Raw genomic sequence first — 27,507 nt, forward strand, 5'->3', positions numbered from 1 at the left:
ACTCAGTTGGAAATTAGTCGGGATCAAGATACTGAAATTAAACTATCAGTAACTTCTGGTTCAGTAGGACTTTAATACAGTATTTACTTATATTTAGAAAAACTCCATCTCAAACTAATTTCTATTGTTAGACTTATAATTACACAGATGACCTACCCTTAAAGCTACCCATACCACTAAACATACATTGTTTACATTTGTTTATTTTATTCATTCATTCATTCATTTTCATCCACAGCGAAATAAACCACCTACTCACTTACCACCAGCATATGTTTTAGACAAAGGATGCCCTTCCAGCTGCAACATAGTACAGGGAAACATCCATACACTCTCACATTCACACACAAACACTACAGCCAATTTTAATTATTCAATTCACCTATAGCGCATGTCTTTGGACTTTGGGGGAAACCGGAGCTTTATTATTTTAATAGAAGAATAAGGTAATCAACATTGGAAAATGTCAGGAGTCATTTTATAGCCAAAACTTTCACAGTCACTTTCTTCACAAACTGATGTCTAAAGTAAATGATTTTATTTCTTTGTGCTTTTAGGTAATGACAAATGTTGGTGAGTTCCATTTATACTATCCACATTCATATTATATAGAACATTCTGTTCTAGCGGTCATGCAGTACATTTGAAAAACAGCTACACTGCAAAAAGTGATTATACTTGACTTTACTTAAAAAAAGTGAGTAAACCCATCGCCTTAAAAATGGCAAAACATGGCAAATTATGTATAGCCAGAATTGTGTTATGCTGCATTTCCTCTTTAAAAAAGGGTGGTGTGACATCGTTCCTTTTCATGCTGACCAACTGACTGCTTATCTCCAGCTTTCCCGCTGTTACCAGTTTGTCCAGTAGCTTGCCATGTACATCTGAGAACTTGAGATGCAGAGAGGAGACCACAATGACAGGGTTCGAGTCTGGTGAAGAACGGTTCCAGAAAGCAGATAAGACAAAAACAGAAGCCAAAAAAATTAAATAAACAAGTAAATAATAGGGTGATATTGTGTAAAAATCTGAAAACATGGTAAAAAATCAGGTGAGGGCTTTTCTTTTTCTGGGTTGCATTTTAAAACTGTCACTTGGGTTTAGGGAGGTGGGTGGACGGGTCAATCTGTGCTTTTGAAAACACTATTGGTTGGGTTTAGAGAAGGAGGACGATGGGTCTGTTGATCGCTCAGTCAGTTAGACAGTCATTCGGTCAGTCAACAGCGGCCTCTGGTGGATTTATGTGAGATCAAAAAGTGAAAAAAAAACCACTTACAAGGACATATTTGGCGCTCTCCAGAAATGTATATATCGGTATGCTTTCAGAGCCTGGGTTGGAATTACTACTATAGTTATATGGGGTTTATTTTAACAAAGTTATTAAATTGCAATTTTTTTAAATTTCCATCTCAACAGTTCTAGTGTTAGGGATCTAAACTCTCAAGACATGCTTGAGGGATTCAACTAATCACAATGATATGGATGGCTGGCCAATCAGAGCACACTAAGCTTTTCAGACTGACGAACTTTCGGCACGTTTCAGAAAGGTGGAGCTGAGACAAGCAACAATAATGTACGGTATGTGAAAAATAATGTACTTTTGACCCTTAAACCATATAAACACTGCATCTACACCAAGTACAGAAAAACAATGTTCTTTTAGCAACATCATATGACCCCTTTAAAACAAACCCAGCATTAATTTCACTTTCCATTTCCAAAACCACAAGAAGTGTTTTGCTGTGTTCAACTCAAAGAGACAAACAATGGTGCGAGTGAGTGAGATAAATAAAGGGAGGGTAGAGAGATGGGGAAAACAGAGCGCGGGTCAGAAGTCTCGGATGACACAGGTGTTGCTGCTGCCACCAAGAGTGGCAGTAAAATTGGCAGGAGCTTCCCTGTTGAGCTTCCTAGCAATGTGGCTGTTTGGCAGATGAGGCCGCGGCTGTGATTAGCAGCAGCACTCTTGCACTAACAGTGAACGACGGCGGAGGTAAAGCCGATCGGAGGGGGGGAACAGCTGCGAATGGAGCTCGTAACAGTGAAACAGCGTGCCAGACTGACCAACACTGTGTCGGATGAAGCTAATGCTGGAGGAAAGAAAGCGTGACACCTGGAAAGGACAGTGAAAAGCTGTAATAAAAAATATACTTATAAAATATATTAAAATATATCTATCGATCTATCTGTCAATCTATCTGTCGATCTATCTATCTGTCGATCTATCTATCTGTCGATCTATCTATCTATCTATCTATCTATCTATCTATCTATCTATCTATCTATCTATCTATCTATCTATCTATCTATCTATCTATCAGAAGTAGCAGTGCAATATGGCTTTGTATCGGCTCTGGTGGGAGGCGTATGTTGGCATAAGTGTCCCACCAGTGACAATTTACAGCCATATTGTACTGTTACGAGTGTGATATTGCATCTATACAAAATTGGAAGACATATTTGTATGTATAAAAAAGAAAATCAAAGACAGAGAGTCTCAAAAACTATTTTATAAGGAACTACTTTCTTCTGCCATTCATTCACATCTGCAGCTGACAGAACAGCAGAAACCTTTGTTCATTCACCAACAGGGCTGGACTGGGGCAAAAAAATCGGCCCTGGCATTTTGGGCATGGCATGCACATCCAATATTTTTAATCAACTCATATTCTATAAAACACAAAAGCCATATATATGAAATAAATAAATAAATACAAACTTTAATCTCAGTTTAATTTCTGTATACTGTCCATAAAGATATTTGTTGAGTTCTAAAAAATACAATATTCATTCATTTATTTTTCTTCGCATAAGTTCCTTATTTATCAGGGGTTGCCGCAGTGGAATGAACTGCCAACTATTCCAGCATGTTTTATGCAGCAGATGCCTTTCCAGCCACAACCCAATATTGGAAATCACCCATACACACTCATTCACACACACTCATACACTACAGCCAATTAAGCTTATTCAATACACTATTCACTCAGCCTATATTCAATAATAAACATAACAAAAACTGTCTGCTAATGCATGGGTAAATCTTCAAAGGGAACAGTGTTACATTTTAACCTCTTACACCTCATCCTGCTTGCTGTTTCACTATCTAAACAATGAAAACATAATATGAGTCAAATTTGTTTCATTTTGATGTTATGATTAACAGACACCAAACAGCCTCGTGTAGCTGCATATTTATATGAGCATCATCTTCACTCTGCATATTTATAACAAAAGAGGGCTTAAATATAACTGTCTCTTTTCATTTCCATTGAAAAGAATTAACTTTACCCTGTCTCTTTTGCAGAATATCAGTTTTAATAATCAATAATGGCCATTATAACAGTATAACGTATATTAAATTTAAACGATAAAGGTAAGCAATCAGTCAATGTGCAGAATCAGTGTATGTGGATACATAAATTAATATATTAGCTTATCTTTGCACTCAGCCAAAACAGTTAACTGAGAACAAGTGATTCAAAAGACATAAGAGTTGTTAGATAGAGACAACAAGATGAATTCAATATCACGTATAGTAAATTCAATATCAACTATAGTGAGATGAGATCATCCAGCAGATGAACTGTCTGACATGCACTATACTCTCACCTGGGGTTTATGCTCACCCAATGAATTACTGGCTGCAGCTCTGGGCAGAGAGTGTGTGGTCACTTGATTTGCGCTTTTAGCCGTGTACTAGAATGAACAGAGAACTTTTCAGAATCCCTAAATGAAACGCCGGTGTATTTCCCGCGATTTCTCTGCGCCTCCCTTGCGTTTCTTCTCTCTGACTCTCGACTACTTTGACAAATACACACAGATGACACACGCTCACACGGAGTCCAAAATAGGAGTTTGTGATTGGGCCAGCCCAATGTCAATACCGAAAAGAGCCAATGGGCTGCAGAGTGTCACATGGGCTGGCCCGGTCTGTCTGTCCGGGAAAAAAAGCATCTACTTTCAGAGAGTCACAGATCACAGCAGCGTCAATTAATAAGGCATAAAAAAAACGATAGGCTGCTAAGCCTTTTATGGGCCGATCAGATCACAAGACGATGATCAGCCTGGCCCAAAAAGTACGTCGGCTCACCGGGAAAGTGCCCGGTCTGCCAGATGGCCAGTCCGCCCCTGCTCACCAACATCACTTTAGCTAGTATTTAAATGATTCTCCACAGTAGTGTCTAAAGTGAAGACAAAGCAGGTGATTTTGCTGACATTTTAAGATTATAAGGCTAAACAGCAAGAAATGCCATCAGTCTAGCCATTTCCCAGTACTTCTGTTGCAATCAGGATATCACAATAATTAACAATGAAAAAGCAAAGCAAACACTACCAGAAACACTACCAAACTGTGGTATAAAAACTGCACTACAACATACAAAAGAGATAAACTATATATTTATAGTCGAGATATATATATATATATATATATATATATATATATATATATATATATATATATATATATATATATATATATATATATATATATATATATATATATATATACTGTATGGAGACAGAGACTACATAACAAGGGCATTAGAGGAGAAAAACTCAAACATGTTTACATATTTATTGTTGGTAAATATGTTCTTAGTCTACTACCTGACAAATAAGTATAATATAATTAATTTATTATTTTTGCATTGGTGTCATTGCTTTGTTCATTTATTAATCACAGATATATAGAAAAATTGTACGTAGATTTAAATTTATTTTAGCTTATACAACAATAAAATGTTTAATTTTTATTTGTTTAGTAATTGAATTGTTTTGTTATTTAATTTTAGTTACATTTAATTATAGTTTGATATCAACAAATATATTTTTTCAGTAAACAATATTACTTGTTTGCTGAAAAATGTTAACATTTAAATGTTTTAATTCAATAATGAAATATTTATTAGTATAATATAGCATTAATAAAATTACCAAATAATATAATGATTTACAAATAATACTAACACTATTTTATGTCTTCTGGACATGCAGTTTTATCATTATACATATATTGTACCCAATGCACAGTTCACAAAGAAATGCATGTTTTTTTTTTTTTTTTTTTGAATCTCTAATAAGTTTCAGACAACACACTGTAAAAATTATTCGTTTACATGGATTCAAAAATACTGTAGCATAAAAACATATCTTGTCAGTTTTAGGTCAATAAGTGTACATGAAAACACTATACATGTGCATGACATGACATGACATATCACTATTCTCACAGAATCATTTTAGTAGTTTACACTGAGACAAAAAACAGTAACATTTTTAAAAATGTCGACTCTGATACCCATAAAAGGTTTTCAATTTTTACAACTTATACAAAAAGATTTTGATTTGTACTAATCTACATTACATACTGTTAAGCAAGCTGATTTTCAACATAGCCCATAGCCTTTATCAGAACAACTTTATCAGAACAAATATCAATTTAGGCACTTGTGATAACTCATCAAAAATTTTGCAATGTCATCAATTTCAACAAAAGACTGTATTTATTATTACACAACTGATTTTTGTGCAAATGAAGAGATGCTCAAGACGCTTAGGTGTGTGATGTTTGACAAAAGTGAATGCTGAGATAATGAATGGTGCTCATCAGTTTTGCTTGCAGTGCTGTAACAGACACCTGACAATAGGTGAGACGTGTCTGCTGTCAGATGCCTGTTCCCTGAGGTGAAAACACCTGCGACTTCACTGCTCTCTCACGCTAACAATGCCAAAAACAGACATCTCAGACACATTTACTGGTAAGAGTCGCTCTCTGAAATGCTGCTCAGGATACTAAAGAAGTCACATCTGTGTGTTACCGCCACTCATTCAGCTTTTGAATATAAATGTATAGTATGCCTATACATGTGAAAGACTACATTGAGGGTGTTATTTCCACGTTTTTAATTGAATGAATAAATAAATGAATATTTTTTTGTTTAGGAATACAATACTCACTCAACATTAGCCTTTTATTATTCATAAGCTTGAATGAAAAATTGTTTTACTTGAACAATTGATTATTTTTATATATATTTGAAGATTATAATATTATATTTAATTTGATTAAAGTCATACTCAAACTTAACAGAAATCGAATTAAGACATGTTGAGTATGTCAATTTTAGTCTCATTATTGAAGTGCAGTACAGACATGTAAACACCTTAATCAAACTATTACCATCATGTAGGACTTTCGCCACATTTTGCAACAAGATAGTCTATACATCCATGGCTGTTTGACACTATTCTCTGCACCTACTGAGTCAGTGAAGGACCATACATCGCGAAATGCAGAGGTTTTCTGTCTACATTTAGCATGCTGTATCAAATTCCATTAAAACAACACTTTTTCAGCACTTCATACTCATATCCAATATCTTGTTTGTCACGACGGGCATGCATGAAATGTTTCTGAATATAAGTGAAAGTGCCAAACTGCAGTTAAAGTCAACAAATTAAAAAACGAAACACGACACACCCAAGGACATGTGGATAGCTGGTGACGCAATGATGTTAAACAAATTATGTGATATGACATGTAAAACGGGATCATGAAAGGAACATTCAAATAGTAACTTATATAAACAATTATATTATTGTCTTATTCAAAATAAGACAATAATATCAAAATAAAAAAAAGTAAAATATGCATTTTAAAAATTTAGTTTTCATATTATTGGGCTAGTTTTGATTGGCCATTGGGCTAGCTTTGATGTGAAAACCTGGCAACCCTGTTCACTGATTAATTACACTTTACCAGAAGTTACTTCCATAATTCAAACAAAGCACAATCGGGTGCATAAAACAGGTGGATATGTCCTAATAATAAAAAACAAACGGCCCTGAAAACCTATTAAAAATCAACCCAAAAGTGCATAATTTGCGCGTCTCTCCGCTTTGCTGGTCTTTGTTTGTCGCAGGTGATCATCTGCTGAAGTCTGCGCAGGTTTTCTCCTGCCTGCGGTGCTGCTGGTGTGTTTCTCAGAGCAGCCAGGAGCTAAATGAGCAGCGGCGCAGCACCTGAGGCCTGGGGGCTGTGAGTCTGGAGTCTGCCGTTTCCTTCCTGCCAGTAGGACAGGAATGAGCTCATCACGGCTCTCCCCTGCTGTCAGCAGCCTGGAGAGCCCATACACTCAGCCATATTGAGCACACACACATGAGCTGCTTTCCACCATTGACAGACGCATTCACCAAGAAAAAAGAGAGGATAGCAAAGGGAATGATTCCTGAGGGTGTAGGTGGTGTTTCGATGGGCTCCTGCTTGCTTGTGATCAGTAACTAGAATAGGTTGTGGTCAATAATAATGGGTAACCAAAAGCCTGCTGTTCATTAACCAGTTGGGTGGTTGCAAATTAATCAGTAACTGTTAAGGGAACGAGATAAGATCAGAGTATAATGATGAAAACAATAGGTAGGAACTGGAAATGGAAAATGAGAAGTTGCAGCCAAGGGGTGATAATAATAATAATAATAATAATAATAATAATAAAAGTACAACATTGTCACCTTAGAATTATAAGGTTCTATCTGACATTTTTTTCAAAATTGAGTTATTGACGTATTCTTTTTAAATGACAACTTACATTTTGGGATGTTTTTTTAATAAGTTGTTAACATTTTAAGACTATTTATTTAAAAAAAAAAAAACAAATGTTACACACATACTGTTTGCTATATGAAATGCAAAAACTTTAAAGCTCAATATCTAAAATCATTCAGAACGCAGATAGAATCTATATAAGAAGATCTATATATATATATATATATATATATATATATATATATATATATATATATATATATATATATATATATATATATGCAAAACAATAACCTCAACTCAAAGTTGCAAGAAATGTATGAGCTGGCCTTTCATTTAAAATCTGAGACATAAGCAGTGATGGTAATAACAGCACTATAAATAAAAGGTGTTACTAGCGGCGAGATTTTTGTAGTAATGTATACTCAAATGAATTACTGTTTCCCTGTTACAACGCCGTTATCTTTACTGATAATAAAATGTGTTACTATAATCGGTTTTAATGTGAGTAGCATGTCTAATAGGTCATTTCTTTCTCTGTGGTGTGTGTGTGTGTGTGTGTGTGTTCGGGGCAAAGGCGGGACACATAACCAACCAGCAATGATAATTGGTGTGTCTGTGAACATGGTGTAACTGAGAATGTGATGATTGGCTTAGAGTACATTTCCATTATTTGCTAATCAGAGGCAGAGTATTGCCGGTTCTCACACTCTCACACACGTGCATGCAGACAGTCGCACACACACCAACGACCAAGATTCAGAATAATGGCAATTCCTACAAGTTCAAAGGTAGCATTTACAAACTGGAAATATTAGCACTACTTTTCCCATGATGAGGTTTATGCATCGTGCAACTTATGCCCAGGAAAAGTATGACAAGTAATTTTAACCTAATGAAGCACCTCATGTCGATTGCAACGAAGTGGCTGACACAGAGGGATCCATTTGCAGTATTTTTATTAAACACAGTTTAATAACAAATAGCACACAGTTGTTGTGGGTGCGCAAACTCACATCAATCACAGTAGTATATTGTCATTGGGCTGGCGGCAGGTAAACACAGGATGAGTATGCAGGCATGGGTCAGAGGCAGGCGGATAGTATCAGAGTCGGTAAGCAGGCTAGAGTTCAAGGCAGGCGGCTAGGATCAAAGTCGGGATTCAGGCTGAAGTACAAGGCAGGCGGCAGGCAGTACTGGGTCAATAAACGAACCAGGATCACAACGGGAAAGCAGGCAAGGATGAGACCGCTCAGTAGTCTTAGCCAGGGCAGAACAAGACTTTGCAATGAAGCAGCGTGTGAGTGCTGCTTATATGTGTGTGGAGAGTGATTGACTGGATGTGCATCAGGTGTGTGGGCAATCAGTGTAAGTGGATGACGTAATGTCAATAGTCCGGTGATGATGACCTCTGCTGCCCAGCGAGGGGAATGACTGGGACTGAGTCGGTGACATCAGTCACATACCACCACAAAATTAGTGGCTATACGTGAAGAGATGAAGCCACGACCTCAAAGCAAATAAAACTTAATTTTTCTCCACCGCAAACACTTATTACTCAGACAGAATTAAGCAAAATATTATCTGTTCATATAGTTGAGGACGTTGATGCCGTTGTCTCTCACATTATCTCACAACAACATTAAAATAGCATAGATGAGTGTACAATGTTTTATAGTTATTTTAAAGTTACTTAATGCTTTAAAAGTTACTTGCCCTGGTAATTAGTCACTTTTATAATTATGCATCGCAGTTACTAACTCAGTTATTTGTGAGAAGTAACTAATAATCTGATGTCCCGATTAGGGTTTTTCGATGGGGGTTGTATTCTGATGTTGGGGTGGGGCATTGGATTGCGGAGGGGTGATGCAGACGAAAAAGAAAAGAAAAAGGTCTAACTCTGTGTAAACGCAAAACTGTAGATGTGTAAAAAATTACGAGAATATATACAGTCTTGATTGGGAAGTAACGTCCGATTCAGATTGAGTCTAATCGGGCCCAATTTTCGATCACATGATCGGATTTAGACATCCCAACTAGTAACTAATTTACTCTTCTAAATGAACGTGCCCAACACTGGAAATAAAGCATCAATTCTGAGTGGAAAATTGCACATAATAAAAAAAAAAATTTGCAAGATAAATTCTCGATAAACTTAGAACTGTCTATGTTTTTATATTCATTCATTTATTTTCCTTTGGCTTAGTCCCTTATTTATTAGGGGCCACCATAGCGGAATGAAATGCCAAATTCTAGCAAGTTTTACACAGCAGATGCCCTTCCAGCCACAACCCAGAATTGGGAAACTATATATATGCTAAATGTGCAAAAATAAAGAACTTAAAGTCTGAATTATCAGAGGACTCTGACTTCCTAGCTTGAATCTTGCCGTTTCTTCTTTTTTCATTTTAGTCAGTTCTCAAGTTTATATCACAATAAAAATTACAGTAATCTTTTTCTTTTCTTCCTATTTCCATAAAGAAAACATGAGAGAACACCATATTCTAAAGACATTTAATCTTTTGATTACAAAAAATTACAAAATGAGAGAAAAATCATAAACTTGAATGCAGATTTAATCTAAAAACATACCACTAAGAGATCATATAAATCTGCAAAACAATTAAATTAAATAAAAATGATGAGGAAAAAAAGCAGAAATCTTTTTCCTTCACGTGTCCTATAAATGCAAGCAGAACCCTGATGTGTCTCGACTGCAGAGCTGTTTTGTCCTTTACTGTCTAGCGAGCTACTTAATTATAGCAGAACTCCTTCAAATTCTAGGTTAGCGGGCAAAAAACTTTCAGTATCCTTATCACCTTGAAACATGAACAATCTGGGAGACGCTAAGCTCCCATAACATATTTTCATTTGTGTTGGTCTTCTGCTGGGACACTAGGGTTATTAATTTCATTTGGGCTTCATTAAACCACATTCTGCAATCGGGCTCTTCCGTCTTTAATCATCATTTCTCCCCTTTGCCAGCGTGGCCTCCAGCGGCTTGGAGTGGAGGGTCACAATGTGTTCCCCCATCATACCCACAAAATAGATGACAATAAAAGATCATTCATCTCAATCACTCACTGCTGGACCAGAGTCATCCAAATCCCTGCTGTAATTCATCCAAAACTAGAGAGCAAATCACCGTCTTACTGATACATCAAGGGATAATAATCAAACAAATAGGTATGTAAGAAATTGTGAAAACATTTATTTGCCAATGAAAGAAATTAATATGTGCTGTCAAATGAGTGAAGGCATCGTGAATGCGTTTTCAGTTTAGACACTCCAAGGACATTATGCAATACAAGCCTTATTAATAATAAACCCATAGTCAAGAAAGGACGAGATATGAACGTTGAATGAATAGCCTTTATTTGATTGAAATATGAATGGGCATCTAGAAGGGCAGTTCTTAGAAAATAAAAGAAAAAAAATCCCCATTTCAATAAAAGTTTTCAACTATATGAAGTTTTTGAAAGGTTAAGAGCTCAAGGATAGATATAGAAGTGTTCAACAATAACGCCAATAAACTATTAAATGTTTGCTAAAGTGAGGTGATCAGACACATATTCAAGCTTTGCAATCATGACAATATACTAAATCTACCATTTGATATCTAGAAGTTAGTTTCAACCACTGAAATATATGATGATACAAAAATAAAATAAATAATAATAATAATAATAATAATGCATATTATTATTCATTCATTTTATTTTCAGCTTAGTCCCTTTATTAATCCAGGGTCGCCAGAGTGGAATGAACCGTCAACTTATCCAGCAGTACTGCATGTCTTTTTACTATGGGGGAAACCAGAGCACCCGAAAGGAAACCCACACGCTTGCAGGGAGAACATGCAAAGTCCACACAGAAATGCCAACTGACCCAGCCGAGGCTCAAACCAGTGACCTTCTTGCTGTGAGGCGACAGCATTACCTGCTGCGCCACTGCGTCACTCATATAATTTTTTTATATATAAATTTTTCCCATGGATTAGTCTGTATTTCAGAGGTCACCACAGTGGAATAAACCATCAACTATTCCAGCATATGTTTTACACAGAGGATGCCCTTCCAGTTGTAACGCAGTACTGGGAAACACCTACTCTCGCATTCACACACACACACACTCATACACTATGGCCAATTTAGTTTATTCAATTTACCTATAGTGCATGTCTTTGGACTGTGGGGGAAACCGGAGCACCTGGAGAAAGCCCATGCAAACTCCACAAAGTAATGCCAACTGCACTGTGAGGTGACAGTTCTAACCACCATGCCGCCTTCATATTATTATTATTATTATTATTATTATTATTTTTATTTATTTATTTTTTTTTTAATTATTGAACTTACAATTCTGGCTTCTTTATTTTTTTGCAACCGCAGATTTCTTTGTCACAACTTAACCACTATAAACAGAATGGCAAGATACAGTTGAAACCAGAAGTTTACATACACTGTAAAATAAGGAACATAACTTTTTTTTTTTTTTTAAATGCCTGATGGTCAATTATACTAAACGTTTAGTATTTTAGGTCCGTTAAGATCATCTAAATGATTTACATTTACTAAATGCCAGAATAATGAGAGAATTTTTATTTAATTTTTTTTTTTTATTATTAATTTCTAGACAGTCAAACGTTTACATACATTTCCTTGGCATTTTTTTAGCTTTGCTTTTAAACTGTATAACTTTGGTCAAATGTTTTTGATATCCTTCCACAAGTTTATCACAATAGTGACAGAATTGGTGTAACTGAGTCAGATTTGTTGGCTTGCTCGCACAAGCTTTTTCAACTCTGCCCACAAATTTTCCATAGGGTTGAGATCAGAGCTTTGTGATTGTGATGGCCACTCTAAAACATTTGTTGTTACTCTGTTGTCCTTAAAGCACATTTTAACTAATTTAGCAGTATACTTAGGGTCATGGTCTGTTTGGAAGACCCATTTGTGGCCAAGTTTCAATTCCCTGGCTAATGTCTTAAGATGTTGCTTCTGTATTTCTACATAATGTTCTTTCTTCATGATGCCATCTATGCTGTGAAGTGAACCAGTTCCTCCTGCAGCAAAACAGCCCCAAAACATGATGCTGCAGCCCCCATTCTTCACAGTTGGGATGGTGTTCCTAGACTTGTAAGCTTTCCCCTTTGTCCTCCAAATGTAACACTGGTCATTATGGCCAAACAGTTCAATCTTAGACCACAGTGCATGTCTCCAAAAATTATTCTTTTCCCAGTGTAATTTAGCTAATTGTAATCTGACTTTTTTTGTTGATTCTGGCTTGTTGATTTTCCCATGTTGTCACAAAAGAAACAGTGTGTTTGAGGTTTTCCTAAAATACTACTCTACAGTTGCGCTTCCAATTAACTCAAATGTTGTCAGTTAGCCAATCAGAAACTTCCAAAACATTGACACCATCATCTGAGCTTTTTCAGAGGCATAATAATCTAATTATCAACTTCACTTTCAAGAAAAGATACAATTTCTCAAAAAAAAAACTCTCATTATTCTGCAATTAAGCATAACAGAAACACATTTTCAATAATCCTAATTTACCTAATAGAGAAAAAGTTTAGTCACATTAACATCTGACCTTTTTAAATGGTTAAGTGCCTTTTTCTACAGTGTATGTAAACTTCTGGTTTCAACTGTATCAATCCAAAAAATTGTATAAAATAAATTCAGAATTGCAAGACAGCTTAAAAACTCATACTTGCAAGAAATAAAGTTGTATTTAAAAAAGTGACATTTTAAATGAAAGTTTAGTCCCTTTATTTATCAGAAGACATGGCACAATAACACGTTTCAAGGTTTACAATGGTTTGGAAAAGTCAAGGTTTAAAACCGCCAAAATTGTCTGTTATACAATTCCCACGGTATATTAAAGTGTTTTTTTTTTATGTGTTTTACTTTTTTTTAAGGGGAAACAGTATGTCCACATCAAAAGCTATTGGGCAAGCCACGATTCAGCAAACATCTGCTATAGATGCTATATACATGCTACAGAGCTGAATCGTGCAGAGGGTTTACTTTATATCCACAGAAAAGAAAGATATCCAAAGATGTAAAGAAATCTGTTTTTGCAACCAATGAAGACAGCAGAAGTCAATGATTTAATTATTAGCCTGACATGTTTAAAATGAAATATATTGTGTTCAATGGGGAAACACCCGACATTTAAAAATATAGAACACAATTTAAGAGCAGTATACCGTTATACAGTGAAACCATGAAAATTTTATCCTAGGTTATCATTCCGTCAAAATGATCGCCACAGTGGAATGAAGTGCCAACTTATCCAGCATATGTTTTACACAGCAGATGCCCTTCTAGCTGCAATCCAGTACTGGGAAACATCCACACACACACACACACACACACACACACACACACACACACACTATGGCCAGTTTAGTTTATTCAATTCACCTATATTCACTACGTCTTTGGACTTGTGGGGGAAACCGGAGCACCCGGAGGAAACCCACGCTAACACAGGGAGAACATTCAAACTAACAACGAAATGCCAACTGACCCAACCGAGGCTAGAACCAGCGACCAGGCGAACGTGCTACCTTCTGCGTCACCAATCGCCACTTCAGTATTACACACAACAAAATTTGTATACTGTACATACAGTACTATATAAGCTTACTATACATGACACTAATCCCCATAAACCATGTAACTGCCATAATTTAATACATAAATAAATGCACAGCCAGTTGACTTTACATAGAAAATTATCTATATGTTATTGTGAATGTACTGGTGCATTTTTAATAAGGTTAAAGGCTTACTTGGTGGTATTAATATGAGCCATTTTCTTATTTCAACACGACTCATTCACTTTAAAAGTGTAAGTTGATATGTAATGTGGGAAACGTGGACAGTATAACAGAATTTGGCTATAAAAATGTAATTTACTATAATACATGTCAAAGACTTCAGGAAATGTTGGATGAACAAATCCAAAGTAGTGCTGTACACCTAATCAAACCGCAATGTGGACGATTTTCTGTGTATGTTAAACCACAGAAGACTATTTAAATATGCAGTGTGCACATTCTGCTTGTCTGTGTGAATGAATGGTGGAGTTTGGCCTGCTAGTACACTTTTATACTGAAGCATATTTTCAGTTACTGTAGGCAATCTCACAGATTGGTGTGTCTGTCAAAGCAAACAGCAAATGAATGCAAGTTGTGAATATTCAAAAGCATCTTCACATAGGATAAAGACATGCAGTGAATAATTATGATACATTGAAGTACCATCAGTTACTGTGGCCTTTTGTCATGTGACATTAACACAACATAGATTTTAAACCCAAAAGATAATTAAAACTCAAATGACAACATTGTCTTCTATGACTTGCAACCTATAAATATTTAGCATTTAATGACATTTATGTAAAGCCATCACAAAAACAACAACAACAAAAACATATGGTAACACTTTAGTGTACATAACAATTCATGCTATTAACAATATGACGGTAAAATCCGAAAACGTGGTAAAAATCAGACTGCCGCAAGGGCTATTGTTTTTCTGGATTGCTTTTAAAAACACTGTCGGTTGAGTTTAGGGAATTGGGTGCTCATGTCAATCTTTCCTTTTGAAAACACTATTGGTTGGGTTTAGAGAAGGAGGAGGGTGGGTCAGTCAATCGATCAGTCAGGCAGTCAACAGCGGCTTCTGGTGGATTTACGTGAGAACAGCAGGCGCAAATGGCACTCACGAGAAAAATTTCAGATCTTAAAAAACATATAAAGCAGCCTCTGGTGGATTCGTGAAAACAAAAACTGCAAAAAACATAGCTCCCGGGATGTATTTGGTGCTCTTTAGAATTGTATATAGGGTTAAGTTTTCAGAATGAGCCTGAGTTGGAAATCTGAGAGCTCCCTCATCCTCTATAAACAACAATGGTCCAGATTCATTCAAAGTCTAGAAAGGTACCAAAAAAACATCCTCAAAACAGATTATATGCCTGCAGTAGTTTAATCTGGATATTACCAAATTACAAGAACACTTTTGTGTGCACATAAAACAAAAACAATGACTTTATTCAACAATTTATTCTCCTGAGTGTCAGTACATTGCGTATGTTTGTCCAAGGTAATATGTATAGCCAAGTCCAACACATTTTATTTGTGCACAAATGTATTCTCATTACTTGATAATATCTCAATTAAACCACTGAAGGCATATGATGTGCTTTGAGGATGTTTTTTGTACCTTTCTTTGAATGAGTTGAGAATAATTGCTGTATATAAAGGATGAAAGAGCTTCCAGGTTTTATTTAAAATATCTTAATCTGTGTTCAGAAGATGAATAAAGAGTATTGTAACGACATAAGGGTTGAAAAACTACCAACATTTGTGCTTCCCACACATAGACTTTACTTGGGCGGGCCACCCAGGTATATAAACAAGTATATTTTGTGACATTTACTTTTTATTATTTTCATCCTTTTACACTTGTTTTGTGTCCACACAATAGTCTAACATCCGTGATCGTTTAACTAGTGGAAAATCTCCTCTCGCCCTACATGTTTTCTACTTCTCGTTGTGTGTGTGCAAGAACTGTCAGCACTGTCACAGACAATCTCACATGCTTTGCTGAGACCCATTGATACACGCCTTTTTGAGACTTAAAAATTTGTCTGTCCGCGGTTTCTAAATCTTCTAAAATGTCCAGGATTCGGCTTTGGGTTTCGCTTTTTAAGCCATCTTTTTTATTTTAATTCTGATTTACTTTTGCTTGGCTTCGCAGCTGACAATGCGTGCACAGCGACAAGACTTTGATAATAATATATAATTAATTAATTGATCTGAACAATCCAGATAAACTTTTTTATTTGATCAGAGAGTACGAACTTAAATCTAAACTGGCTGAAATATATGTACCCCATTAGCAATAGTAAGTTAACTCATTTGCCTTATTTAAATAATCTATATTTTTTTATCAACATAGGCTCATTCTGAAAATGTAGCCCTATATACATTTCTAGAGATCGCAAAACATGTTGCCAGAAGTACGTATGGCTGCATTTCATTTTTTAAATGAACGCTACAGGGAAGTATGATGCTGTTTTTTTCGCACTTACCTCCGTATAGATGGCTTTCCGACTGTTACCAGTTTGTCCAGTTAGTTTACCATGTACATCAGTGAACTTGAGATGCAGAGAGGAGTTGACCATGACGACAGGGTTTGAGTCTGGTGAAGAACAGTTCCAGAAAGCGATAAGATAAAAACAGAAGACAAAAAAATAAAAATAAACAAGTAAACAACAGGGTGAGAATGTGGTAAAATGTGGTAAAAGTCAGACGAGGGTTTTCTTTTTCTGAATTGCTTCTTAAATTTGTCGGCTGGGTTTAATAAAGTGGGAGAGCGGGTCAGTCTATGCTTTTAAAAAATATAATTGGTTGGGTTTGGGGAAGGGGGAAAGTGGGTCAGTCAATTGGTCAGTCAAACAGTCAGTTAACAGCGGCCTCTAGTGGATAACATGTTTGATAGCTTCTGATTTTTTTAGATTCTCTATCATAACACCAACTACAGTAACTATTGCATTATTGTAAAAGGCCTTCAAACTCAATATACATTTGGCCATCCACTTTACAAAACCTAAACTCGTGGGAAACATTACCAGCGACCCTCACAAACCATCTACACTAAAATCCTAATTTTAATCCATTGACTTAAACAGCTTTTAACTCCGCGGAATGAAGGCAGGTCGGCCTCGCTACAGGAGAGCACAATAACCTCACAGAAGCGCAGCCAAAAGCTCTTAGCGCTGTGACAGAGCAGATGCCTGGAGTAATGACAGTGGGGATTATCCAATAATTGTGGATGCGTAAATCATCTCTGGTCGGGTACGGGGCCGCCATGATTAGGAGAGCGAGTGAGCGGTTACTTAAAACAAAGAACATATTTAAATGCGTTCTTCAAGGGAAAAGAGCTTTAAATTAAGCTGGTGCACGTATCTGAAACGGCGCCTGGGCTCATTATATCCTTGTAAAGAGCAGAATATGGTGAAAATAGTCTTTGAAAGGCAAGACATCGCCCAAGGGGAAGAGAGGTTGCTATCTTTGTATTCCGAGCCATGGTGGCACGTTTATCTGTAATAGATCAAGCACAACAGAGGCGATGACAGTCTCTTATGCGCACCTTGCTTTTCTTGTGCGTGCTATTTATTCCTTTTTTCTCAGCCTAGACAATATTTTCGCATTACCTTTCCACCAGGAGCTCACATTGTTGTCTTCTAATCACATTGCTCACACTCTCTCGCCGCCTGCCTTAATTGTTTAATAAATTTTATTCAGTTAAGCATGAATTATTGTTAATTGAACTAAAAAGTAATTTTCTTAATTGAAATGAAGCGGGGGAGGGAGGCGTATTAACAAGGTTAAGGCAGGATGCTTGCCTCAATGCCTTGAGATTTGTAATGTCATTTTATGTCAATTGTTTTTACTTAGTTATGCATTCCTTTATTTCACGTTTTTTATTTATTTATTTTTTTCCCCAAGTTTTGCTCTTAAACTCTCAGCTGAATGTCAGAATATTGATTTATGTAATTATTTCTGTCACTGTAAATTATCAGTATTTTTAAGCTGTTGTGATAGAACTTTTACGTGACGTTACTTAACTGGTATGGCAAAAAACTGGAAAACTCAATGATATATATATATTTTTTTTTTTTCTGTTATATAGATTAGTTTTTGTTTGTTTTTTGATTCTGTGTATTTGTGTGTGTGTTCATGTTTATGTGGTTTAAGAGGATGAATTTATATAATGACATGACTGAGTTGTACTCTGGTGATTTGCAAGAACATGCCTTGTGTCCTCATAACTCAAAATGCTTAAAATCATAATTAATGGAGTCTGTTGATATTTTAGATTTTCCTGTTTAAGGTTTTCTGTGAGGGTTGGGCTTAGGGTTAGAAGCAGGGTAAGGCCATATAATAAGAGTTTTTTTTTTTACACTATATAATACGTCATTTCACTACAATGGAATGTCTAATTATTGACAAAAATATACAACAATTGTGAGGTAAAATTAAATTATTTTTAAATGATTATTTATCTAATGTCAGAGTTTTTTTTTCTTGAATTTTCTTAAATTCTCAGCTGAATGTCAAAATATGTAAGCAATTATTAATGTCACTGTAAATTATCTGTATTTTCAAGCTGTTGTGATAGAACTCTCATGTGAAGTTATTTAATGACAAAAAGAACTAGGAAAATGATGTATTGAGATTTGATGTAAAATCTCAAATATAAATTGGCTTATTTTTGTTTATTGATTTTGTTTGTGTGTATGTTCTTGTTGAAGTGGTTTACGAGGAAGAATTTATATACTGGCATGGGTATGACTGAGTTGTACTCTGTTAAGGTGATTTATAAGATCATGCCTTGTGTTCTCATAATTTAAAATGCTTAAAATCATACTTAACAGAATCATTTGACATTCCAGATTTGCCACAGATTTCCTATGAGGGTTGGGTTTAGGGGTAGGAACAGGTTAAGGCCATAATAAGTGTTTTTACCCTATATAATACATAATTTCACCACAATGGAATGTCTTGTTATTGACAAAAATATACAACAATTGTGAGGTAAAAATAAAAACGTTTAATAAAAATAGCAAATTATACAAGCAATATGTATCTAATGTCATTAGTTCATTTTCCTTCAGCTTAATTCCTTATTTATCAGGGGTCGCCATAGCAGAATGAACCACCAACTATTCCAGCATATGTTTTGCAACAGTGCTAAGCACTGGGCCAACGTGCCACCCTTTATCTAATTTAATAGCAATATTAAAGGGATGGTCCACTACGATATCATATTTTAAACTTTAGTTAATGTGTAATGTAGATGTTGAATATAAACAACATCTTTAAATGTAAAGATGCAAAGGGAAACATTGGCTTTTACAGAGTTGGTTTAGCAAAGCCTACAACTAATGAAGTTTGGGGACTATTTATTATTATTATTATTATTATTATTATTATAATTATTATTGTATTTAAACAACAGCAAATATACAATTTAAACATCTTTAGACATCCAAAAATACAAATGCACATAAATAAAGTAAAATATAAATTACATAATCAAAATACAAAACAAAACATCCAGGCTAGTGAGATGACAAATGCTTCAGGTTACGTGCATTTACAGGTGCGTTCGACATGAAGCTCAGCTGCAGTCGGTGATCAACGAGATTAGCCGAGCGCAGGCGGGGGCGGAGTTGAAAACGAAGCCGTCAAGACGGACAGCTGGACACTTCGGGACTCAAAGTTGCTGCAGTCATGATCGATCACATGGAGTCATCATAATTTTTTATTTATCTATATTTATAACAACAAAACATTTGCAAATAAAACAGAATACAGTCTCTACAAACTATAGTTCCTTTTTAAACAATAAGGGAAAATTATAAATAACGTAACAAATGCATGAGAGAAATAAGAGGTTAATATAAACATTAAAACGGACAGGTCTGTTAAATACAAAGCAATAAGCATAAATTCTAGGTTAAACATCAATCTTTGGGCTAATACTTTTTGTTTGAATATGCTTAAAAGGGTTTACATATATGTACATTTATAGATATAAAAAAATTCCAATGTAAAAAGCAAAACAAGGTATTTTGATTAGGTCTTAATAAATGAGATTATTTTGGATAATGAATGCATTTTCAAAAAAGCACTTTAATCCAAAAACATTGTGTTGAAAAGAACAAAAGGTAAAATAAGTGAGCGATGTAGAAGTTTCCCAGAAAGAGCAGGTAGCCTATAAACTGCTAGACAGGAAATAAAATATATATTTATATTATAATAATAAAACCATTTTATAATTATTTAATAAAATAGTTCTTTAACTTAATTTGTTAAGAGAGCTTTAGGGTGGCAGGATCAATGATGATGATTTTCTTATTTCAAGTCTGTAAGACCTATTTGAGTTCATATTTAGGTTATTCACTAAAATATACACTAAAATATATCAATTAAATCGTTCACGGAGATGAATGCAGTAAATTGTCTGTATAAAAAAAGTTGAAAATAAACCTCTGCAAACAAGCCAGTCTTTATAACCAGATTATTTAACAAAAGATGATTACTGCAGTAAAATATTGGTATTCTTTTAATAAGTAAGATGTGTGCAAGATAGAGAGGGTGTGAAAAGTAAATCGTTTGTTTTGAAACTTTTGAATCGGAAGTTGTCCAATTATAAACCCGAAATACACGTGTTTGTTGTCATGTGGTGAACTCGGCCAATCGTGTAATAACGGTGTCGTCATCAGAGCTCCTGCAGTCGCTCTTCAGATGCTGCACGGTCTGAATCAGCCGTCTGATCTCGGAGCGCTGTCGCGGTACTTTGATGGCACATGTGACAGTCACGTGGCGAACAAGATTTCTAACCAGCATGCACCGCTTTAAGACAGATTTCGATCGATCTGCGCAGCACTGCATGAAGTCGAACGCACCTTACCACATGCAGCAAAGGGGCATGGCCACAGGAAGCTCTGTGATAGCAGAGAAAGCTAAAATGCCTTCTAAACGCTCCTATTTCCACAAAGCCTCTTCTGTTTCTGTATTTAGGCTTCAAAAGGACATGACAAAAAAAAGAGAAAAGCGCTTAGAATTTCATTTTAATTATGTTCCAGAAAGTTATGAAAAAGAAATATAGCTCTAGAATTTGACAAAGGACAGCTTCCTGAGTCTCTTCCAGTTCAATGCTGGATTCGGCTGAAACTCCTCAAAGAAGGAGCAGCTCCAACTTTAAAAGATAAAGCTGTGGACTGTGAGCCACAACCTGTAAGTGTTTTTATTTGTTAAAATGAATCTTATACATGCATAGCTTCTAGCATTAACAATGATGTAAACAATGGTAAATGCTGTTCGGCACCGCTAACAATTTAGCTACATATTCATATTTATCAGTCAAATCGCTGTAAACACCCAGAGTCTTCACCAGCACTGCAGTGTCTCTTTATGCGGCTGCTTTCCTTGCGTTCTACATCTCAAATAACAAACTCGTGAAAAATATGCAAACGTTTTATATTACTTACACATGCTTATTCCGAATATATGTAAAAGACAGGCTCAAACTGATAAGGCTAACAGCTGCTGTGACTGACAGTAATTACACAGCTGAGGCAAAGCGCATGCTTGTAGGCATGACGCTTTTCCCTGTTACATGGTGCAGTTCTGCGAATTACTGCACAGTATTAGCTGACCAATCAGAGCCTCTTCAGGGCAGGCTTTTTGAAGAAACCAAGAAATATGAAATATGAAATATGAAAGTTTTCATATTAGCTGAGTAGCTGTATATAATCAAAGTACGTGACAACAACGTGACAACATTTAAAGGCTTAACTAGGTTAATTAGTGTAACTATGGAGGTCAGGGTAATTAGGCAAGTTATTATATACTGATGGTTTGTTGTGTAGAGTATCGAGGAAAAAATATAGCTTAAAGGGGTTAATAATTTTGCCCATAAAATAGTTTTAAAAAAATTCAAAACTGCTTTTATTCTAGCCGAAATGAAACAAATAATATTCCAGAAGAAAAAATATTATCAGACATACTGTGAAAATTTCTTTGATAAAGAAGATAAATTTTAAAAGATAAAAGGGGGGCTAATAATTCTGACTTCAACTGTATATACTGTATATAGCACCATATATAAAATATATGTTTCATTGGTTTAAGAATGAATGTTCACTTACACATGTACAGCTCAGGATACTGTGTTTATTTGTTTAATTAAAATGCAGCCTTCACAATAATAATTTAATTTCAAAACATCATGCAGACATTGTGGAGATCCAAATGAAAATGTTCTGTACTGCATCGCCCACAATGGACCAATCACATTAGCAGAATGACCACTTGCCAAGCATACAGAGTGTTTGTGTCCTGTTCTGTTGTCCTCTTCCTAGCGTTTTCTTTAGCAAAAAAAAGCTTACTACGTAAACAGCCCCAAAACAGTATACACTTCCTGTGTATTTGGCAACCAACTAGCAGCTTCATAAAACCATCATTCTGTGATGCTAATCTTTGATTTTCTGGAGGTCAACACTGCGAATGACGCTTGTGCCAGAAGATGAGCTTGCAGTCCTGATTCATGTGAAAGGGCCTTGAGAAGTCTCTCTGGAATCAATCAAGCAGCCCAGAGAAATTTGGGTTTGGAGAGGTTTGTGTCCACAAATATTAATCCAAGTGGTTATATAAAACCCAAATTTGTTGTTCTTTCCAGCTTCAACATCAGCTGTTGCCAGGAAAGGTCAGTGGGACGAATATTCAGAACACTTACAGTCCTCCTAAGTTGGACAAATACTGCTAGAGAATGTATTGATGGTGTTGACGGATGGTTGCATTATTTTTTTCAGTATGAACAAGTATCATCATTGCCTCGTCTGAATAATTATATACAGTTGAAGTCAGAAATATAAGCCCCTTTTGAGTTTTTTTTCTTTTTTACATATTTCCCAAATGATGCTTAATCGATCAAGGAAATTTTCAGAGCATGTCTGTTAATACTTTTTCTTCTGGAGAAAGTTTTATTTGTTTCATTTTGGCTAGAATAAAAGCAGTTTTCAATAAAAAAAATAAATAAAAAAAACATTTTAAGGTCAAAATTATTAGCCCCTTCAAGCTATATGTTTTTCGATAGTCTACAGAACCAACCATCATTTTACAATAACTTGCCTAATAACCCTAACCTGCCTAGTTAACCTTATTAACCTAGTTAATCTAGATGAGTTATTAAAACAATTATAATTAGAAATGTGAAAATCTTCTCTTCGTTAAACAGAAATTGGAAAAAAATACATGGGGGGTGGGTTGTTTTTGTTTCCAAAGTTAATTACTTTTAAATTTTAATATTTGAATGTGATCATTTATTAAATATGGTCTGGGTCAAAGATAAAAGATGTTGTTTTTTTTTTTATTCGAATGAGTTATTTAAAAATTTTCAGATCAAAAATTATTGGCTACTATAGATTTAAGATTTTCAGACCACTTATGGTCCAAGAAATGGACAAATGCTAAAGAATAAAAAATGGTTTCAACTGCATTGAACTGCAACTATCATCACAGCTATGAACACTGCTGGCCTTCCAGGACCAATACAGTTTAGTAAGACTGCAATCCCACCACATTGAACCATTTAATATTACTTGTAATAAATTAAATACATTGAAAGATGGTCCAGGTCTTAGTTGAAAATGGGTTTTCATGGGATAAAAAGGCATGGAGATTTTGACTTACTATATCCTCTCAGATTGTTGACTGGGCAAATGTTGCTGAAGAAAGAATCTATCCAGTTTAGTCGTGACGTATGGAGTTCTGTTTCAGGGTCCAAGCCGCTACTTGTTTGAATTGAGAAAAAATTTGTTCATGGAACTTTTTAGTCATGTCTCACATTACAGTGTATTTTATTAAAAATCATGGTGAACACAACTATCTCTGGACTCGCTGCATCAAAAGCACCAATATTTTAACAATTTATAAAAAATTATTCCCTTTCTGGTAATCAGGTATTAGGCATAGATAGATAGATATTTTTATACATGTATATATTTTTATAGTTTGATACAGCGCTTGGACCTGGAAGCTGCTTTGCGTGACATCACACTTGACAAATGGATAATTTTAGATGGCAATGTTACCACATTATTTCCATCACACCATTTTTGTTGCATTTCTTATATGTTAATTTTTTTTTTCTCTGGTCAAAGAAGAAAGCAACAAAAACATCTACACTTTACATTTTGCCATGTTTACTACTACATATAAATTTAATTTAATCAATGTAATATTTTATTGGCTTGTCAGACCATACCGTTCTTTAACCTCTTTAAAAAACAAACACTGCTAAAGACAGATTGTTGCAGTATTGTTAGTTAGTATCATGGTCACACTTTATTTTGATGGTCTGTTTGTTGAATTTAAGTTATATTGCATCTACATGCCAACTAATTCTCATCAGGTTATAGGCTGTTAGGATGGGGTTAGAGTTGGGGATAGGGTTAGGGTTAGTATAAGTTGACGTGTACTTGCAAATTTTTTTATCGTAAGTTAAATGTCTCTTGAAGGAGCAGTATCAACAGTATTAAGCAGACCGTCTACAAATACTCAAATGGACCATCAAAATAAAGTGTTACCAATATCTTTAAACCAAAGTGCCATCATTCCCTCGGCCTGTCTGAACACTCAGATGATGAGAAAGCTGTTTATTTTATTCTTTGTCCTTCAGATCACTTGTGTTTACAATGACGCATTAAAAGTAAGCACAAGCGTTTCCAGCTGTTGAACGAGGACACAAAAAAAGATTGTTCCCAGACTTGAAGATGAAGTTGCCAAAAACACTAATCTCATGGTTGAAATACCTCTGATATGTAAAGGCCGAGGCGTGTGAAGGAATGCGTGGGTAAAGTTACAGCGAGTTAGGGATCGCCGGTGTAACCGATGCTGCTGACAAACATCTTTCAGAAGAACAATCATCCTGACAGCTGGACGGCAGGCAGTGACATTATTGCTCCGCGTCCTTCTACCTCCTGTGAACACGGCAGACATTAGGCTCGTGCTCTGAATGATTTAGGCCACTTTAATAATTCAGCGTTTCCCTCAGCTAATTAGATAAGTGCCAGAGGTTTAAGGTCTTGCGGAGGCCCCCGGGGGACGTGTGGAGGAATGAGCCGTGTGAAACACAACCTCACCACTCTAGCTGCTGTAAAGGAACTCTTCATTGTATATTTACACATTTCATTCAGTTCATCAAAAGGGACAAATTGATGGGACACTGCTGATCATTTTTTGGTAATATATATTTGAGATTATTTGAGAATGTATAGTCTCTAATACTAATAATGCAATAAATAAAGTCAACAACCTAAATTTTTAGTAATGGCATACAGTTTTACACCATAGTTGGTAAGGTAACTAAATAACAGATTTACATTGTTTTACTATATGTATGTATGTATGTATTTATGTACTGTATGTATGTTTTTTACAGTTGGAATTATTAGCCCCCTGAATTTCTGTATAACGGAGAGAAAAAAAAAATCAACACATTTATAAACATAATAGTTTAAATAACTCATCTCTAATAACTGATTTATTTTATCTTTCCCATGATGACAGTAAATAATGTTTTACAGGATGTTTTTCAAGACACTTCTGTACAGCTTAAAGTGACATGTAAAGGCTTAACTAGGTTAATTTGGTTAACTAAGCAGGTTGGGGTAATTAGGCAAGCTATTGTATAATGATGGTTTGTTCTGTAGACTATCAAAAACAATATATAGCTTAAGTAGCTAATAATTTTGACCATAAAATGTTTTGTTTTTGTTTTTAACAAAAAAATGCTTTTATTCTAGGCGAAATAATACAACACTTTCTTCAGATTAAAAAATGTAACATACTGTGAGTATATGTCTGTATGTAATGTCTGTATGTCTGTATGTATGCTTTTTATTTACACATGTACATGATTACACATCTCTCAAAATTGTTAAAGAAAGATATCACCAAAAAATACTAAATGAAGGAATAAATAAAACAATAGCTGTTAAGTTTCCAACACAGGGTGATTGGGAATATGTGCCCAGGTCATCTGAGATTAAATAACATAAATAAATACAATAAATAATTTCAGTGTACAAAAATGAAAGAATATTTTAGCTGAAACCGTAGGACTCATTGTCTCATGAATGGAAAATAAATTGCCATTTAATGGCTACAGATGCATTAAGAGTTGAAAAAAACAGCGTTTACTTTTGATCTGAGGAAGCCTTCATCGTAGATAGCCTAAAAGTGAGTAAATAAAGGATTTTTTTAAATGATTCATTTATTTATTTTTATTTATTTAAAAAAATAAAATTCTTGTAAAGCATGTTCTCAAAATTCTGACTGACTATAAATATTACTGAAAAATATATATGTTATATATAAAATGTATAAATGCATATACATTAGATTAGTCAGTACTGAAGCCAAAAACTAGTATACCCAAATGCATATGTAAGAGAAAAATACTAAATACAAATTTACAAGAGGAAAAATCAAGAGAAGCAAAAAAAATGAATAGTTGAAATTTTGTAGGTTGCTTTTATTTTTTATTTTTTTGCAATATTTAGCTTGAATTGAATTGTATTACCTTTCAATTTCTAAACATGTTTGGTGAATAAAAAAATAATTGTAATAAATAAATCTGTTTTGTTTAAATGTACCAAATACATTACCTATATTCACTGAGAAACGGATAAAAAAATAATAATTTTCAAAATGGGGAGTACTGAGCACTGTACAGTATCATTTTGATATTTGTTAATGACACCATTTATTAATTATTCATTTTTCTATATTAATTGAGTGTTAGATAGTAAATTAAATTAAAAGACAAAAATAACCTACATAAACCTCCACAGCTGAAAATACATGTTAAATATTTCACAGAAAAAAATCTCTTATTTGTAAGATTTATTTAAAAGGGGCTTTTAAGATCACTCAGCTCAGCGGAAAGAGTCAAACATATAGTCAATATATGACACTGAAAATTTCAGGAATTGCAGCTGAATGTCCTCCCACAGATCTCTCTAGCCAACCGGGTCTTTTTTCACCAAGTTAACTTTCATCTCAGGTCCACAGACAGCACCATTTCCACAAAATGAAGCTCCACACAGGAAAGCTGTCACCTCTGCCTCACCTTTCCACTTCGACACAGCGACTGCAGGAGGAGAACCACAAAACACACGCCGATTTCACTCTTATCTAATGGACTGAAGCCTCTAACATCAACACACAGTCTTGTTTCACAGAACTGCCGGTACAAAAAACCAAGAGGCCTTAAGCTTCCAAACAGAAATGGGAAGCTCAGAAGTGAGTTTTTATCTAGGGGAACAGAGACACTTAGTGAAGAAACATTTTTATCATCACAGAG

The 27,507-nt window shown here is 35.1% G+C and overlaps 1 protein-coding gene across 11 annotated transcripts in view; it reads right to left on the bottom strand.

Annotated features, from left to right (window-relative positions):
• Positions 1-27,507, bottom strand: part of LOC147833132 (uncharacterized) — a 230,364-nt gene that overhangs the window by 127,111 nt on the left and 75,746 nt on the right. For 8 of the 11 annotated variants that reach the window (XM_087290804.1, XM_087290803.1, XM_087290809.1 and 5 more), the window contains exon 4: positions 16,658-16,767. The gene's annotated coding sequence lies outside the window, so the exon portion shown is untranslated. Of the gene's footprint in view, positions 1-516; positions 933-16,657; positions 16,768-26,026; positions 27,295-27,507 lie in introns of those variants that run through there. The other 3 variants (XR_015513610.1, XR_015513611.1, XR_015513613.1) reach the window with 3 other exon arrangements.

This window comes from Danio rerio, chromosome 17, assembly GCF_052040795.2.
Source record: "Danio rerio strain M-AB ecotype USA chromosome 17, GRCz13ab, whole genome shotgun sequence".
Taxonomy (NCBI): Eukaryota; Metazoa; Chordata; class Actinopteri; order Cypriniformes; family Danionidae; genus Danio; species Danio rerio.